The sequence below is a fragment of the Phalacrocorax aristotelis genome, chromosome 4 (assembly GCF_949628215.1).
Source record: "Phalacrocorax aristotelis chromosome 4, bGulAri2.1, whole genome shotgun sequence".
Classification (NCBI taxonomy): domain Eukaryota; kingdom Metazoa; phylum Chordata; class Aves; order Suliformes; family Phalacrocoracidae; genus Phalacrocorax; species Phalacrocorax aristotelis.
The window spans coordinates 81,070,509-81,088,301 of record NC_134279.1 but is presented as its reverse complement, the minus strand read 5'-3'; the positions used below and the strand labels follow the sequence as shown (position 1 = coordinate 81,088,301).

Sequence of the window (17,793 nt, the reverse complement as noted above, 5' to 3'; positions counted from 1 at the left end):
GCGCGGCTGCCTGACCTTGGTGGGATGGAGGAAGTCAAAGCACCTTAAACTTCCAGGGTACCGGCACCCTGAGGCTCTGTAACCAGGCAGCGATGGACAGCCACACGTGGATTTTCAGCATTACCTACCCACACCCCTCCTTTGCCCAAGGATGTTGCTTCTTACGCGGGTTTCTCATAAACTGAGCCCAAAATAAGTAAAACGTTATGTGTGCACCTCTGATGCGGGGCTCGTTTTAAAAAAAAAACAAACAACTTTTGAGAGGGTTGCTTAAAATTTGCGTTTTTCTTGCAGCTGACTGAACAAAACCTGCTAAATATTTTCCAACCGCTTCCAAGGCTACCGGGGCCTCCTCGGGCAGCGAAGCTAAAAGACACCAACGTGACTTTCAGGCGTGTTAATAGTTTGCTGTCGGATCTTTATAAACTGCTGGGCACCAAATCACCTACTAGAAGGTAAAATATACGAGTGGCACTAACAAGTCGGCTTAGCAACACCCGGGCAGGCTGCCTCGAGTGTCTTTTTAAAGGTCAAGAGAGCACATGATGCCCGGGAGCCCTCGCTGCGAGTTAGAGATGCTTCCAGCGAGCCTGGTTATTAAATCGCCGCCTCACACCAGCCAGCCACACATCTTTTAAAATCGGTCTTTAAACCCAAGGCTTTCCCCTCCTCAAATATCATTATCCATCTTTAAACCCATTCCTACCCTTCCCTGTCTTTACCAAAACGGCGGCGTTTGAGGGGAAAACCCACGTCGAGATGAAACGCAAGGCAAGGTCCCACCGCCACAGGGATTTTCGGGTAGCGCTGCCGAGAAGCATCATTGAAATTCAGCGGGAGAAGCCAGTTTTCCTCCGCTCTGCGGGGGCTGCCATGTTAAATCACATTTGGATTCACAGTACAAGGCTGCTAAAATACCACCGTGGCGGCTATTGGCACATTTCAATGAAAACGCCGCGGCCTCATTAGTATAGTGGAAATTATGAGCTTGTCTTTGTATATATTTGAAAGCTTGCCTCTGAAAGTATATTGGGCTGGGGCCAGAAATTCCTGGCTTGGAGCTCCTACGACTCGACAGCTCGGGATTGCCTCTCTCACGCAGGTCAAGCGCCCGCGCAGCTATCGACCCGGGAGAAAAGGCGTTTATAAAAATACCCCGCAGGGAAAGGCACGGGGCGACGTTGCAGGAGGACGCAGGGCACCAGGGTTTGAACTAAACCCTCCTCTGCGTTAGCTCCCTGCGTGGTTTGCCTTGCGAGCCGGTCGGCGATCGCGTCAGCACGTTGTAATGAAGGGGATGCTGGAACGCGGGGCGCACAGAGTCTTATCCCGCTCCCGACAGCCGGGGCGAGGGCGTCCCGTCAACCCAAAAGCGTCGTTCCCCTCTGGGGACGGACCACGAGAGCCCGAACCCTTTGCAATAAGGGGCAACCTCATGAAATAACATCATTTTCAGGATCTCCTCACCTCAGTATGGGATTTTGCAAGTCTCTAGCAAGGAAAGCTTTTGGGTCAGCTCCCTACTTACCCGCACGGGTGCTGCAACGGAGCCAAGCCACGCAAACCCAATGTATCTGCTGAACAGCTACCGCGGGTTGGTGCCAGGGATGCTGGAAAGAAAGAAAACAAATAAAAAAAACCCTAATATTGCACCAAAACCCAGCGAGAGCGAGGGAGAGGATGAAGATACTGGTTTTAAACACCTTGGCTCGCAAAGGCTCCTAGGAATCGGTTCGGCTCGCGGTAACAGCACAGAGATCCCCTTTCGAAAAGCGGCGATGACGTTACATGGTGTAGGGAGAAAAGGGGGGGGAAAAAAGCCTCGGCTAATCCTTGCAATTTTATAAGCATCTGAGACACTAATCCGTTGATCTCATTGAAAAGGATTAGAATTACTCCCTTGCCAGTAAACCTAAGAAGTTTTTGACCAGATGTAAACAAAAGCGGAGAGCAGACCATGGAGACGGCTGCCCCACAGCGTGGCCTCGTCCAGAAATCCTCATTGGGGCTGGTTTTGGGGTGGAAAAGGGGGAATTTCCATCCCAGTGCTGCTGAAGGGTCGTCTGGGGCAATGCCAGTGTCCAGGGTGAGCCCAGCCAGCTCGCCCGGCTGCAGCCGAAAGATGGGATCCCGTCCCAGGTGAGCATCCCGCCGGGGCATTGCGACCCGTTTTTGGGGTCCCACTTGTACAGGGATGATGCTCCAGCTAAAAAAATACCACCCCAAACTCCGCAATTTGTTCTGCACTGGCTAAGGAAAACGTTATTTTAATAGTAAGTAAAAAAGAGGGCAAACTTCTAGACAGCAAATTGGGTAATTCACACAAAACCCAGCTTTGCCCAGCTTCGCAGCAACCTTCATCTGCGCGGCTTTGGGGCGAGGACCCACATTATTAAGGCGGAAAAATAAAACTCATGTAAACAGTGTGGCACCTGCTGCTACGCCTGCAGTGAATAATTCTTGACGCTAAAGAATTGTTTGATATAGAAGATGAAGCAGGCAACGTGCAACCTGGCGTTTATACCGAGCGCAGCCACCCCCTTCGGGAAGGCTCACTCCTAAGCTTGGCGTTCCGGCTCTCAAGAGAAACGTTAATAGCCAAAATAAATCAAAACCTAAAGGAGGCTTCAGGGAGAAAGGATTCGGGTGGTCCTTCGGCGAGGAAAAGCCACTTGTGATAGAAAACAAAAGAAAGCCAAGTTTCTTTTAGAAATATCAACCTCAGTTTAAACCAAGACTCAACCTCATCAGGGCTTGTCTTAAAAACACCCCTTTCAGAGGCACCTGATGGGATGGCACCAGAAGCGCTCTTCTCCAGCCCATTTTTATGGGGTACTAGATCTTTTTTTTCTCCTTAGGCCCAGAAAAAAACATTCTCTTGGCTTTGGGAGAGCGCTCGCCATCCCCAAGCAGCCCAAATCCCAACTCCCTGCAACACTCCCACTCCTGGCTTTAGCATCCAAGGCTCCTCTGGACCGGAATAAACCACCCGATGCCAGGCTTGTCTCCAGCCCCATCCCTCTCACCCAGCTGCCACACATCCCAGCCCCGCGCCTCACCGCCCTGACCCGCTCCTCCTGCTCGCCGGCAGCAGATGCAGGGCGGGAGACGCGAGGAGGAAGATGAGGCAGGAGATGCAAGCGGGACAAAGGCGCCACAGGGGATCACAGAATCCCAGAGTGGCGGGGGCTGGAAGGGCCCTCTGGAGCTCACCCCGTCCCACCCCCTGCTGGAGCAGGCACACCCAGAGCAGGGGCACAGGGCCGCGTCCAGGCGGGGGGTGAATGTCTCCAGGGAAGGGACCCCACAGCCTCTCTGGGCAGCCTGTGCCCCTGCTCTGGCACCCGCACAGGGAAGGGGTTTGTCCTCCTGTTCAGGTGGAACTTCCCGTGTTCCAGCTTGTGCCCGTGGCCCCTTGGCCTGGCGTTGGGCACCACTGAAAAGAGTCCGGCCCCATCCTCCTGACACCCGCCCTTCAGATATTTATAGGCATTGATGAGATCCGCCCTCAGCCTTCTCTTCTCCGGGCTGAACAGACCCAGGTCTCTCAGCCTTTCCTCACAAGGGAGATGCTCCAGCCCCTGATCACCTTCGTAGCCCTCCGCTGGGCTTGCTCGAGCAGTTCCCTCTCCCCGAGCAGGAGATGCCAGGGGAAAGCCCCGAGGCTGGTCTGGAGCACGTGACAACTCAGCATCTCCCAGGCAAAGCCGCTGCAAAGGAGACAATCCATTTTTTCTCCTTTTCCTCCCAAAGCGCCACCCCCGAACGACGCACAGCACAACGTGGGGGTTTGGTGGTTTGGTTTTTTTTCGGTGTGGATGCAAAGCAAGGCCGGGGTGGAGAGCTCAGCTGACAGCCAGCCCTCCTACGCCAGCGCCAGCGGACGGGCTCCAGCCAGCTCGCGGGCGAGATTATCTCTATTTATTCCACCCCAAAACCACCCAACGCTGCACAACCCAGTCCCACTTCGGATGGCCACCACCACCAGGGTCCCCAAAAGCCTCATCTTTTATTTCAGATGCCAAGAGAGCGAGATTTTGGGTCTTAATCCGGCACTTCTCAGTTAAAAGCAAAGGAAAAAAAAAAAAAAAACAACCCACAGCTGCCTTAACAACCAACGAGCCAGGAAATCACTGAGGGGGGGGCAGGGGAGCCCAGTCTGGCGACGGGTTTTTAATACAGAACAATAGAAAAACGAGTCTTTAAAGCACCGCAAAATATTTGCCTGCTCGCGACAAAGCTCCGCGTGGAGAGAAGTTTAATTCGATCCTTGCGGTACGACGGCAATTTAATTCCGCGCAGGCTGCAAGCATGAAGAGTCTGGGTCGGGGGGGAGGCGTGACGCTCGGAGGAATTTATTTTAGCTGGGAGCCGTCAGATGGGGGCCCGTGCTTCCTCCCGCTTGCTTTTGAGGGGTAATTTGGCTTCACGAATCTTCTTACCTGCTGGGCTGCTCCTCCTGCCTTCAAACTGTCCAGCCGAAGAACCGAAACCTCCTGCGGACAGGAATCTGCGCAGCCCCGGAGCTCTTATATTTTCCCTTGGACACTCCTCCAAGCCAAGACGCTGGGAAATCCCCTGGCTGTTTGCAGACAGGGAGAGCAATAACGGCCCTGAGCGGAGCCCTGGGCTGGTATAGGGCGCTCGGCACTTTCAGTTTCTCTCTTGCTAACGCCCTCCTGGCCTGGTTCCCTCCAAGGCACTTGGCGAGTTAAAAGCTGTATCAGCAGCCAGGCTAATCCTCCACAGGGGTAACAAAAAATAGACCAGGAGAAGTTTTTCCTGCTTGCTTCTTGCACTCACGGTGCTGCAGCTGGAGGAGAAAAAGCAACCGGTTGAAGGACTTCCCTGCCTGGGCTTCCCACAGCCCGGCCCTCGCTCCTCCTCCTCCTGCTCCTCGGCGTCTTGCCCGCTTTTTCCGAAGGCCGATCCAGTTTTAGCTCCGGCGTCGGAGCAACCCGAGACTTCGCGAGCCTTTGGCTACACCGAGGCAGCTGCTCACGGCTAATTTGGTCCGTGGGTTCTGGCACCAGGCTCCTACTGCCCATCCATGCATCGGCGCTGAGGCTTTTTCCCCTTCTCTGGGAGCAGCGAGGCCGGCCGGCCTCCCTGAGGGTGGCTTTTCCCCTCTCCCGCCTTGGGGGGCTCCACGGCCGCTCCATCCTCGCCGCCGAGGCTGCTGCTGGCATCCTTCCGAGGTGCTTCGGGTGGCTGCTCCTTCCTCCCGCCGACATCCCACTGGCACCGTAATCAGCTCATTAATGGGACACGGGAGCCCTCAGCACGCGGTTGGAACTGTTTAGGTTTCTTTTATTTTTGTTTTGATGGAAATTAATTGTGCCATAGAGGGAGAAAAACGATACGGATGGCCCGTGTCATCTCTCCCTGCACGCCGGGGTGGGGGAAGCAGGTACGGCTCCAGCCCCCGCGCCGTTTCCCCGCTCCTCAGGCCAGGAAGCGAATCCCCTCGGCCCATCGCTTCGGCGGAGCCGCCCAGGTTTTGCGCCCTCTCCTTCGGCGCGTTTCGGACGGGATCGTCCGCGTTTTGCGCCCAAGCGAAAGGCAGCACCGGGGCCAGGCGAGGGCTGAGGTCTCTCGTAAATAAGCCCCACATCACATCATTGCTGATGTCATTCCGAGGTGCTGTCAGTCAGGGCGGGGATGCGGGCAGGGCGGCCGCTCCCGACACAAAGTCTGGGCGGCTTCAGGGCCAGGGGAGGGACAGTCTGCGCGAGACGGACGTTCCCTCACGTCAGCAACGCTCACCTTCATGGTGATGACAGGGAGTGAAAATAAAGAGAAGCCCAGCTTCGCGACACCAACCGCAGCCCAGGCCCAGACGCCCCAAGGCCAGGGGAAGCTTCAAACCCAAGACCCTCCAGGCTCCGGCGCCTACGGTTCCCAGGTGGTCAAAGACCACCAGAAGCGCCCGCAGCTCCCCCGCCGGCCCCGGGGCTGCCTGGGTTTGCAGGGGAACCGGGTGGGCGAGGAGACCGTCTCGGCCGCGCTGAGCCCCGCCGTCCTGCGGCAGAAGCGCTGTAGGTCGCGGTGCCGGCGGGAGGAGGAGAGGAGCGCACCCAGGCCTGCCTCTCTCCACCCTTGCCACAGCCAGGTGGGGTTTTATGGCTATGAGCTGATGGCCTGCGAGCCACCGCCACCCACAGGGGATCCCCCCGGGGGGACACGGGCCCTGAGCACGAAGCCACGCAGGACCCTCACCCGCAGGCACCATCCCACCCCTCCCGGCTGCCCTCGGCATGCGGCCCTGGCAGGATTTCTTTCCCTTCTTCTAGTTTTTTCCTTTTTTAAATACCTCAGTGAGTGCATTTTGGGTTCCTTCCACGTTGCCCCCAAGCATTTCTTCCGTTGGGGGCTATATTCTTCCGCCGCCAGTTACTGGAGGCAAAAAGCTTATTATTTTTCCGGGCCAGGGGCCAAATTTGTATTTAATTTTTGCTCCAGATGGTACAGCACTCCAGCTCCATCAGCTGAAGCACCTAACCTGTATGAATAAAGTAATAGAGCAAATAACCTGATTTACTCAGGGGCCGTTTGACACGCTCAAGGCAGCTCTGTTTACACCCGTCACAAACCAGACGTGTTAATATGAATTCAGGCTACAGTCTACGCCATCGAACCGAACGCCCACGGGAACTGAAACGATAGGAATCTAAAATAATAATAATAATTATAATAACAATAATATTGAAACTTGTATTTTGCTTCCTCGCAAGTCAAGCGTAAAGAAAAAAGGCTTATTTCAGCCTAAAAGCAGCCGGGTCTAAGCCCAGACCTGGGTTTGGTTCCCCTTCCTCTGTCCTCACCGGCCTGAAAGCCGCCGGCGGCCGCAGGTGGTGCAAACCAGGGGCGAACTTCTCCTCCTGTGAGCAAGGGGAAGGGCTGGCGACCCCCGAACTCAGTGCGCGGCGCTGGGAGCTTACGGCCCTGCTCACCCGAGAAGGACAGGAGAGGACAACCATGAGACACTCCGGTTACACTCCTGGCTAATTCACCCCGTTTCTAGGAAGGTGCTGCATCCCTCCGGCGCAGCCTGCAGCTGGGATACGTTCCCTGCAAACTAAATCACCCAAAATAACCCAGAAAAATAAATTAAAAAAAGAAAGAGACATGGGTAGTTGGTTTAGCTTCCCCAGGCGCACAAAACGCTGCATGAAATCAGCTGAGCCTGCGAATGGCTGGAAACAAAGGCACGGGGCGGGGGTTTGGGCTTGGCTTTGCTCCGCTCGGAGCATCCTCAGGCTGGGAGAGCCCGTCCTGGCGGCAGCCGAGACAAAGGGAAGCCGGGAGCTGTCGGCAGGAGCCGGCCGGGGAAAACTGGGGCGAGGAGGCACCCGCATCGCCCTCCCCGGCAGCCGCGGAGCCGGGTTCGCATGTTGCCGAACACGTTATACATGGCAGGAAACCGGAGATCAAAGGCGAGGAGCGTGCCAGAGCGAGATGTCATCCAAACCTCCTGCCAAGGATGAGCGAGGGAGGGGGCGAAACAACCCCCAGACGCACACGCTGGCACATCCGAAGGACCCGGCACCGCTCGGAGGTGCGTGGGGTGGCGGGACCCACCAAGATGCTCCTCTCCATGCACCCGGACTGAAACAAAGACAGGCTAAACTAAAGAAAAACCACCCCCAAAAGCCCAGGAGGTGCATTTTTACCCATCGGTTTTCCATCCCATGGGACCCGTGTGCGGCCCTGGCCAAACCCGGCGCAGCGGCGGATGCTGGGAGGGCTCGTACGTGCCTGTAACCGCAGGAACAGCCACCCCGTTTAACTCCAAAACACAGCTTTTCCCATTTCTGGGTGGTTTTTTTTCTTTCTTTTTTTTTTTTAAGCCAAAGAAACCCGCAGCGTCCTGTTTTGGCCCCAGGAAAGCAAAGGGACGTGCCTGCATCCAAACTGGCACTACTGGGAATGGGGTGACCCAGGGACCCCGAGCCCAGTGTGGGGGGGGACCCCAGGAGCTCGTGCTGGGAAAGGGGGTGCGGGCAGGGTGAGGACAAGTCCCCTGTCCCTCTGTGCCGCCCCAGCCCCCTGCTCTGTCACTCCCGGGCGATGTGGTCCCAGACCACAGCCCAGCCTCCGCTGCCCCCCAAGTGGGGACCCTGTGGCACCCCCACAGGGCTGGGAGCCACCCCAAAAGCACAGCCCCGTCACCCTGTGGGGGTCTCTGCCCCAAGGGGGTGCTGGAGGAGGGGCCCTGCCCCATAGAGCCGAGCGCAGGGAGGGCTCTGCCCCACAGGGTTGCTGAAGAAGGGGTCCTGCCCCCTCAAGCAGTGCATAGGGAGGGAGCCCCTGCCCCACAGAGCAGTGCACAAGGAAGGGCCCTACCCCACGGGGGTGCTGGAGGAAGGCCCTACCCCACAGAAGCAGGCACAAGGAGGGCCCTGCCCCACTGACGAGGGCACAGGACCGACCCTGCCCCACAGAGGCAGGCCCCCGAGGGGGCGCGGGGAGGCCACCCGGACCTCCGGCCCCCCAGGGGGCTCCCTCCCGCCCCTCCCCTCCCGCTCCGCACTCACCCGCACCGTCCCGCCGAGGCTCGCGCCGCCCGCACTGCCCGGCGGCGGGGAGGGACCCGGATGGAGCCGGCCCCGCCCCCCGCCCCGCCCCCGCCCGGCGCCGGGCACCGCACCGCCGCTTCACCCGCCGCATTGCGCCTGCGCGTGGCCCGTCTCGAGGCGGGACGGGGGCGGGGCTTCAGGGTGGGGGCGGGGCCGAGGTGCCGTTGCGGGGGGGGAGGGGTGACAGTGGGGACAGGGCGACATGGGGGATGGGGGGACATGGAGGACATGGGGACAGAGGGATGTGGGGGCGAGGGGACATGGGGGTGAGGGGACATGGGGATGGGGGAACATGGGGATGGGGGGACATGGGGACAGGGGCAGGGACATGGGGACAAGGTGGCACTGGGGAAGTGACAGGTACCCTGGGGACAGGAGGTGGCAGTGGGGACATGGTGTGTGGATGATGTATTGGGGACATGAGGTGACTGTGGGGACAGGGGCTGTGGGGACAGGAGGTGACACTGGAGACGTGGCAGTGGGAAAGGGAGGTAGCAGTAGGGACAGGGCCGGGGGTGGCCTTGGTTGGCGACGGGGAGTGGGGATGGCAGCGGTGACAAGGAGCGTGGAAGGGTGGCAGCAGCGGGGACAGTGTGGCGGCGGGGCTGAGGGGTGGCACTGGGGGGAGGTGGCACTGGGGGGGCCACGCAGCTCCGCCAGCACCCCACCCAGCCGTCTGCACAGGGGACAGAAGGACCCATCCCTGCCCCCATCCCCATCCCTGGGGACTTGACATCACTTGCGAGAGAAAAGACGTCACCCCGAGCACGAGGATGGCGTCACCCCGTTGGGACACGCTCTCCTTGTCCCTGAGGACAACGCATTTTCTCTTCCCACCCTTAGAAGACGAATGGGGTGGGCGGGAGGAGCGAGATGTCGGGAGCTGGGGATCCCTGGCGGGGCAGCGACTCGCCGCCACCTCTCCGGGGCTCCTCGCAAGGCTTGGGGGGTGTTTCACCGAGCGAGGCTTTATTCCCACTGTGGGAATCCCCACCTCGAGCGGGAGGGATTTGCCCGGATCCGCCGGAGCTGGGCCTCGTGGCGTCGACGAAGAGACCATCGAGCCGGGGCCCCGCGGGGACCTACCGCCGGCAGCCGGTGGGGTGAATTCGGGAAGCAAACGCGCTCCTCCTGCGCGGGCGGCCCTCGGCACCCCACAGCCACGGCTGGCGGAGGGGAGCACCGCCGGCCGCCCACGCAGCCTTCGGCCTTGGCCCCAGAGGAAACTCCGCTTCCTTTTAGGGCACAGAAATGGAAGGAAACGTCTCCCTTTCCTTGCCCGAGCGACGGCTGGCGGCGTGAGGGCGCAGCGGGCCGTGATAACGCATGAAGGCAAGCGACGCGCTGCCTCTGTTCGTGCCGCCTCCTCCCTTATCTGTATTCAAGGAAGGGAGAGTTTGGCCCTTTATTAACGATTTATTAATAAAACGTTGATCTTGCGTGGGTCGGTGGAGTCGGGGCAGAGCTGTGGGGAGGTACGCTGGCCCTAACGCCTCGCCAGCCTCCGCACAAGGGGCTGGAGAGGGAAACACGGTCCAGCCCCAATTTGCCGGCGGGGTTTGGGCTGAGGATGCTGCCAGTGCCTGAGCATGGGCTTCCCCCGGGTGCGGCCCGGCCCCGCTGGCCATCACGGCAGTCCGAGGGGCAGGGTGTCCCCCCAGGCTGCTCCTCTGGGAGGCCTGCGAGGATTGAGGGCTGCGGGATGGGGTCCGCCCACGGGAGAGGAGGACTTCGGCTCAGTCTGCCTGACCGGTGGGGACTGGAGGGAGCTGAGGACTGGCATGCTCGGTGCGTGGCTCTGTAAGTGCCACCTCCTCCTCCAGCCTTCCCGAGCTGCTGGGACCTGGGAGGAGATGGCACTGGCCCCGAGGACGTGACAAAGGCAGGCATGGAGGAGTTTGGGGTGCAGGTGGAAACCAGGCTGTGGCATTTTACCAGAGGGAGAAATTCCATGGAAGAGAGGAAAAAAACCCAAACCAGCCCCACAGGCAGGGACCTTCTGCCCTGGACATCGTCCTGCACCAAGGCAGGGCAGCCAGGATGGCAGGGCGGCCATTTGGGTGGCCAGTGCCGGCACAGGGCCCCCGGGCACTGCCCTCCGCCCCGGCTATGCTGCCCGTCATAGCGAAGGGACCGTCCTCCCTGCCTCAGTTTCCCCTTTGGGAAGCGCTGCTGCCTCCGTGGGGACGTGGCCGAGAAGGTCCCCTTGGTGGAAGGGGAAGGATCGGATGAGCGGCGTCCTGCCCGCAGGCTGGCGGCAGGAGGCTTGTGGGATGGGGACACCCAAAACCGGCTTCTCTGGGGCAGTGGGGATGCACCTCCGAGCTCTGATTCACCACCCTGACTGCAGAGGAAAGCACACCGTTCACTTTCTCCCTGCTCCGTGTGCTCCTGCTAATAACACCCCACTCTCTGTATGAGAAGATCCAGTTTTTCCAACCCGATGAGCGAAGGGAGCTGAGATCCAGCGCAGCTGCATGTCCGGGCCTTACGGCATCGAGGTGGGGAGATAAGGGAGGGTGGGTCTGTCTTGCTGGGAAGGTGGAAAATGTCTCCTTCCTCCTCTCGCTCCTCTCCGGAATGTTTTTCCTTTGTGATAATCGCAGCAGGGCTCGCAGGCCGGCTGCCAGATCTCCGCCACCTCCTTCCATCCATCCCATGGTGAAGCTGCTGCTGCACAAGCATAGTCCCCGCTGGCAAAATGCACAAAACAGCCGGAGCAGAGGCTGCCTTCTCCTGCGCGAGGGACCTCCTGCTCCTCTTACAATACACATGATGCAGCCTGTGGAGATACCCCGAGGTTGTTGTTCTGATTCTGGGGAGGAAACAGAGCAGGGTTAAAGACTTGTTAGAGCAGAAGCTCATCTTTGGGAAGCCCTTCTCATGGCACAGGAGCTGAGACGGCTGCAAAGCTCCCCTCCTAGCCCAGCCCTGAGTTTGGGTGGTGCCAGACCGGCATCGCGGCAGATGCATTGCCATCCCGAGACAAATGGGGTCACAAGCCCCAGGATAGGACCTCTGTCCCCCTGGGAAGCGGGTGGAGGCTGGAGTGGCGGCATCGGTGTGGGAGTCTCCCTGACTCACCATTCCTGCAGCTCGTGAGGGTCTCCTGGCCCTCCGGGGCAGCCTCGGGTGGGTCACAACTGGGCTATGTGACTCAGCTCTCTTCTGGTGGCACTGCAGCCCTGCTTGCAGGTTGTGGCAGAGTTTTGGGTTCCCTGCGGTGGGTTAGACCTACGTCCACCCGTGCAGCCCAAGGGAAGCCACGCTTCGTGCCGTGGGCTGGGTGCACCCAGTGCTGTCCCATGGAGAAGGGAGCTGGGGGAACCCAGTGAGGTACCTGCACTTTTGATGCTCTCAGGCCCTCTGAAAGCAAACGCTGACACCCAACCTGTCACCACTCAAGCACCCTCATTTGAGTGGAAAACTCCAAATTTGTCTGGCACACAGGAGAACACCAGCCTCAGCATGGCTTGGGTGTAATTTTCCCTATTTGGATGAAAACTAATGAGGTGGCTGTAGGGAGCGATGCCCTCTGATTGCCACACGGAGCAGACGGTGGGAGGTGTAGGTCTGTAGCGGTATCGCTGCCTGGTGGCATGTGGCCCCCCTGGAGCCCTCCCTGGCTGCAGCGGGGATTTCACAGGATTCATCAAGGGCTGATCCTCAGCCGAGGCCTTGATGAAATCATAGAATCATAGAATCATTAAGGCTGGAAAAGACCTCTAGGATCATCAAGTCTAACTATTAACCCAATGCTACCATGTCTCCTAAACCATGTCCCCAAGTGCCACGTCTGCACGGTGTTTGAACCCCCCCTGGGACGGTGACTCCCCCACCTCTCTGGGCAGCCTGTGCCAGGGCCTGACCGCTCTGGCAGGGAAGGCATTTTCCCTCATCTCCAACCTAAACCTCCCCTGGCACAGCTGGAGGCCATTTCCTCTTGTCCTATCACTTGTTACTTGGGAGAAGAAGGTGTTAGTGGGTCTCACAGCAGGACTTCTGTTCAGCCTTCCCTTCTCATCATGGGGACTGACCCTCTGGCTCCTTCCCTCAGGCTTTTTCCTGAGCCGTGTTACTGAGTGAGGTCTGTGCCACCAAAATCTCATCCCTCAGTCCATCTGCCAGTCACAGAAGATGTGGTGTGGGGTTAACTCTGCCAGCAGAAATGGGCTTTGGTCATCTTAGCATGTGTCAGCAGTGGAAGGGACATAGCCTACCAGCTCCGTCTATCCCCGTACCTTGCCTCAGCTGGTCAAGGGGACCTTTGGCCACGCTGGCCTGGCCAAGTCAATTGTAGAGGTGCTATGGATGGAAGACCTGGTGGGCAGAGGAAGAGGTGGGCTCCTGCAGACCACCCCCTTCCCTGGTCCCAGCACCCATGGCATATCACTGTGTAGGTCCTGGACACCTCTACAGTCCAAGTGTCCTCCAGCTCTTTCACTGGAAACATTCCCCATTGCTCTGCCCCTCATTCCCTTCATCCACCACGACCATTTGGTCTCCCAAACCTCCCCTCTCCTTCCCTTCCCTCAGGTCTACACGGTGGCCTTGCTGGCCGATCCAAGAGGGAGCATGGCCAGCAAAGGAGACTCGTTGGTGAACGTCAGACATGTGCAGTGTGCCCATCCAGTCCCTGCTTCAGAAGCGGGATGTGGGGATCCTCCCTCCCTCCGTCCCTGCTGCGACAGTGTTGTTCAGCCGGTAGCCCAGGCATTGCTCCATGCTTGGGGTGCAGGGTTGCTTTCTCAGACCTTTCCTCCACCCCTTTCACTGCATCAGCAGGACTTTGATTTTGCCCCTTGCCAGACCAATGTGGAGCGGGGTGGAGCAGGGCAGACTCTTTCTCTTCCGTGTAGTAGGGCGTGATTACCCAGGAGCTTTGACTCATGAACGACTTTGTGAGTCAAGGAACAACGCTGCTTTTGCAGGGCTTGCCCAAGGGTGGCCCACATCCTCGTGACCCTCCACCTCGTGACCCTCCTCCTCCATCCTTGCACCCACCCAGGGCTCTGAGCATCACGTCCAGCTTAACGAGCGGAACAGGTATTGCTCCTGGGTGGCAACCCGAACCCCGCAGCTCTTCCTCTCCTTCGATGTGCCGTGGGACTCGGCTGCGGAGCAGGATCCTGCCAGCCCAAATAGGAAAGGGGAATTCAGGTAATCACAGCTCACTTCCATGCTGGGAAGAAAATGGGGTTGGTGCCCATTTACATGTGCTTGGATATAGCATGATGCAGCCCCATCATCCTCATCCTCTTGCTCTGTTCCAGACCATGCCAAAAACGTGCCAGGGAAAAATAAACAACATGGACATCACTGGGCAATGCTGAAAGCTTTAGCTGGGGGAGGCGCAGCTGTAGGGCTCGGAGCTACAGGCAGGGACTGATCCTTCCTGCAGTGCCCTGGCAGTTTGGGATGTCCGGCATGGTCCGGAGCTGGGCTCAGCCCACTCAGGATGGAGAGCCAATTGCCACGGTTGTTTTCCTACCACTGAGGTCACGAAAACTTTTCAAGTGCCTCCATCGGGAGCGGGGACCGTTTGCTGGTGGATGCAGGCGTTTTCCTGAGATGCGAGGAAGCACTCGGGAATTCCCATCAGGCAGCCGGACCCCCCCTCAGCCCGTTGACACCGAGGGCTCTGGCTGAGACTGAGGGCTCTGCCCTCATCGAGTCCGAGTGCCCTTGTCCTGTGCAGGATCCGGCACCGGTGCGAGGACGGAAGGGCAAAGCGAAGCCCACAAAGCCTCCAGGATCCCACCTCTCCAGGGCTGGGTGTCCAGGGCAGCTCCTTGCCCTTGGTGATGTATCAACCATAGCGGGATGGGGATTGGGAAGGATGTGGAGGGAAGGATGCCTTTGGAAAGAAAGAAAAAAAAAATCTATAAATAGTAAATGAGAAGGTTCCCTGAACGGAGGTCGAACCAGTTTGTTAGAGATAATGTGTGCGTGGGCTGCGTGGTGACTAATGCACTGAAAATGGGATGCCCTGCTGCATTGATGCTGCCAGGGCCACCGCAGCCTTGTCTCACAGCCAGGGAACCACCGAGTCCCTGTCGGGGATGGGGCGTTTGCCAACAGGGACCATGCTGAGAACTGCCATGCTCGTCACCTGCAGGGACCAAACTGGAGCTGAGAGCTGAAGAGGAGGAACCAAGCTCCCCCGGACCCCTGAGGAGTGCACCGAGCACCTCATCCCACCCATGGAAGGCACAGACAGAGAGTGAAACCATCTGGATCCTTGGTTTCAACTTCCTCTCGTTCAACAAAATCCACTGAAATGGGACAAAACGGGCAAGGGACATGCACGCAAGGTGGGACGAGGGCTCCTCCTGGCTCAGAGCCACAGCCTGCCTCTGCTAGCATCCGCCCGCTGGCCGGGACCAAGGGGAGCTGCTCCGGAGGAATGCGAGGCAAGGGCCAAGCCAGGCTAATGCTTTCCACGTTATATTCTCTCAGTTTCCGGCAATTTGCTGCTTTGGGACTTCCTGAGCCAGAGGTTGTATCCGTATCTTTCTGTCTGATGGCACTTGATGGACTCGTGGAGACGGGCTGATCACACGCGCAGTGCTTCCTTGGGAAAAAGAGTTCAAAAGTAAGAGCGAGCACACTGGAGTAGGCTTCGTGCAGCCGTGGTTCAGCCCCAGGGCTGCTTTAAATATGCTTTAAATATAATAAATGCTGTGCATGCAGGGATGTAATTACCCTCCTCCTCCTCTCTGCCGGGTGTAACGTGGAGGACCGAGCAGGATTCAGCCTTGGGCCAGTGGGTTTCCACATGAAGCTGCAACACAAAACATCTGGAGAACATCAGCCATAAAGAGACAGGAATGCTCCAAACCAGGAACGGGTCCAAACTGCCCTTCGCAGACCCAGACAGTCCCGTTCACCCCCCTCACACACAGAGTCTTACTCCGAAGCTCTGCCAGGGCTTCGGTTGGGATTTTGCAATAGGTGCCTCCCATCCAGGAGCATTTGGGGTTTGCAGATGGGATCTATTCCGGGCAGATTTTTGGGGTGCACTCGGTCGCGAGTCTACGCGAAAGCTGGAGTTTGCAACTCCTGTGATCTGCTGCCTGCTCCGTCTCGCTGGCGGTCCCTCGAGACCTGGCAGTTTCAGGGATTTTACAGCCCTCCGAGCAGCTGTGTTGGAAAGAGAAGACAATTCCCACCTTACCGGCAGTGGCCGCTTCCCGTTAACACATCCATTTAGCTGTAAGGTAGAGCGATGGACCAAAGCTCATCACCACCCCGGGGGTTTTGAGGGCCATTTGCTTGTTAGAAATTTATTTTTTTGGTGGAAATAGGGATCCTGCAATCAATCAAAGCAGGAGAGGAGAAGAGAGCCCAGAGCATCTTCATTAAATAACGTCCTTTCCTCAGATCCTTGCGGCGATGCTTCAGTTTGGGACCACACTTGATCAGCTAGGTTTGCTTTAAAATTAGGCTGGGGAAAACCTTGCAGGAGCATCAAGGAGTCCTTGCAGGGAGAGGGCTCCTGGGTAACACCGGGGACAGCTTTTACAAGGGGGACAATTTCCCAGCAGGTGAAAAACCGGAGGAGATGCGCTTGTGCAGGGAGGTGGTGGGGTGGTACCTGGCTTGTGGTGCTGGAAATCAGCCAGGACGCAGGCGGGCAGGGGCGCGGGATGTCCCTTGCGCCATGGCGGGTCAGTAGGAGACGGGGATGCTGCCACGTGCAAGAAACGGCAGCATTTGGAAGGAATCGGAGGGGAACTCGCGAGATGGACAACGTCAAGGGTCTCAGGGTTGGGGGGGCCACCACTGCAACATCCAGCACATGGGACGACCAGAGCTCTTCTGACGGCTTAAAGCTTTTGGAGCTAAGGATGCTGAATTTGGGACCCAACACACTCTTTTGATGACCCTCCTGCCCCACATAAAGAGCAAGCTTTAGGTAGCACATGTGCGTGCAGGGCAAACCAACATTTCTATCCTGAATTAAATAAAAAAAAAAAGAAAAAAAAGGAAAAAAAAAAAGAGGAAAATAAATCCCCTGGAGCCTCTGCAAGAAATGACATCTCCAGCCCCGTTCTCCTGGCTACCACTGACCTCAAGCCAGGGAGGCCAATTAACCTGCCTCTTTCACATCTGAAAAAAAACTGGCAAAGTGGTCATCAAACGCCAGCTTTTGCTGATGAGGGGCAGGTGCTGCTCCTCTGAAGTTGCCTTTAAGTCGGGAGCGAGGAAAGTCCCCACCCTTTGCACCGAATGCAGATTTACCTCCTGCAAGTACAGGCAGAGCCAGGACTCCCGATAGCATCGTGCACCGGGAACACAGGGAGCTGGCAAAGCCTTCCCAGCGAGCTGGGAGAGTGGGGCGAGGAAATGTTGAATGCATCAGCAGCAGAGGCCACCCGAAACGGCTCTTCTCTGGTCTTTCTTCCAACACTTGCCCCTCCGAAGGGTTTTTTTGGGGCTGTGGGTGTTTGCCTTTCGCAGAACTCTTTGCCTTCTGTTCATGGGAAATTTTGCTTCTGTTTGTAGGAAGATGCTGCCCCTGCCCTGAGCACCTTCCAGCTCTGGCTGCTCCCTTACCTGGCATGCAAGGAGGGAACCGAGGACTTGCTGGGCCAGCAAATCCTGCCCATGGGTCATTTCTAACCAGTTTTTCTCTTGCTGAACTTCCTCGTTGGACCTAGACACAAAAACACCCTCAAACATGGTGCCACGCTGGCAGCAGCCTGATGACATGGTCACCCCGGCCGGCTGAGATGGACTTCGGGGTCTGCCTTTACACCCCGATGGGAGTTTGCAGCTCCCAGTGCTGTCATCGCACCGAAGCAGGGTGACAAGGGCCTTCCTGTGCCAGCAGCGATGACACTCCTGCACAGCTTCCCTGGCCCTGGCCCGCCATGGAGGGGAGCGGATGGTGTTTTGGGAGGTTGGCATCTGTGTCACGCAGGGACTCAGAAATGTCTGTGATTGAGCTGGTGGGAAGTGGCAGAGCTGGGTTTGCAACGTGAGCCCAGGGAGAGAAACCCAGACGCCTCATAACCCCTTGCTGTCGGAAACGATTCCAAGCAACCTCCCCTGAGCCATCTCGGCCCCGTAACGGGAGAAGGTTAGCTCCTCACCAGGGATTAAAGCTGCTCACACAGCAGTAAATCAGCGTGCAATGACCCAGGTAGAAACGGCGGTGGGTGAGGAGGGAGAGGTGGGATCCTCTGCTGAAGCCGTAATTGAGGCGGCT

The 17,793-nt window shown here is 57.9% G+C and overlaps 1 protein-coding gene across 5 annotated transcripts in view; it reads right to left on the bottom strand.

Annotated features, from left to right (window-relative positions):
* The window catches only part of RNF24 (ring finger protein 24), a 32,253-nt gene extending 23,624 nt beyond the window's left edge, over positions 1-8,629 (bottom strand). The window contains exons 1-5 of one of the 5 annotated variants that reach the window (XM_075092211.1): positions 8,538-8,629; positions 7,674-7,758; positions 6,314-6,502; positions 4,443-5,766; positions 1,529-1,610 (exon numbers count right to left, since the gene is read on the bottom strand). The gene's annotated coding sequence lies outside the window, so the exon portion shown is untranslated. Of the gene's footprint in view, positions 1-1,528; positions 1,611-3,589; positions 3,711-4,442; positions 5,767-6,313; positions 6,503-7,673; positions 7,759-8,537 lie in introns of those variants that run through there. The other 4 variants (XM_075092213.1, XM_075092212.1, XM_075092215.1 and 1 more) reach the window with 4 other exon arrangements.
* Between the last annotated feature and the right edge of the window lie 9,164 nt (positions 8,630-17,793).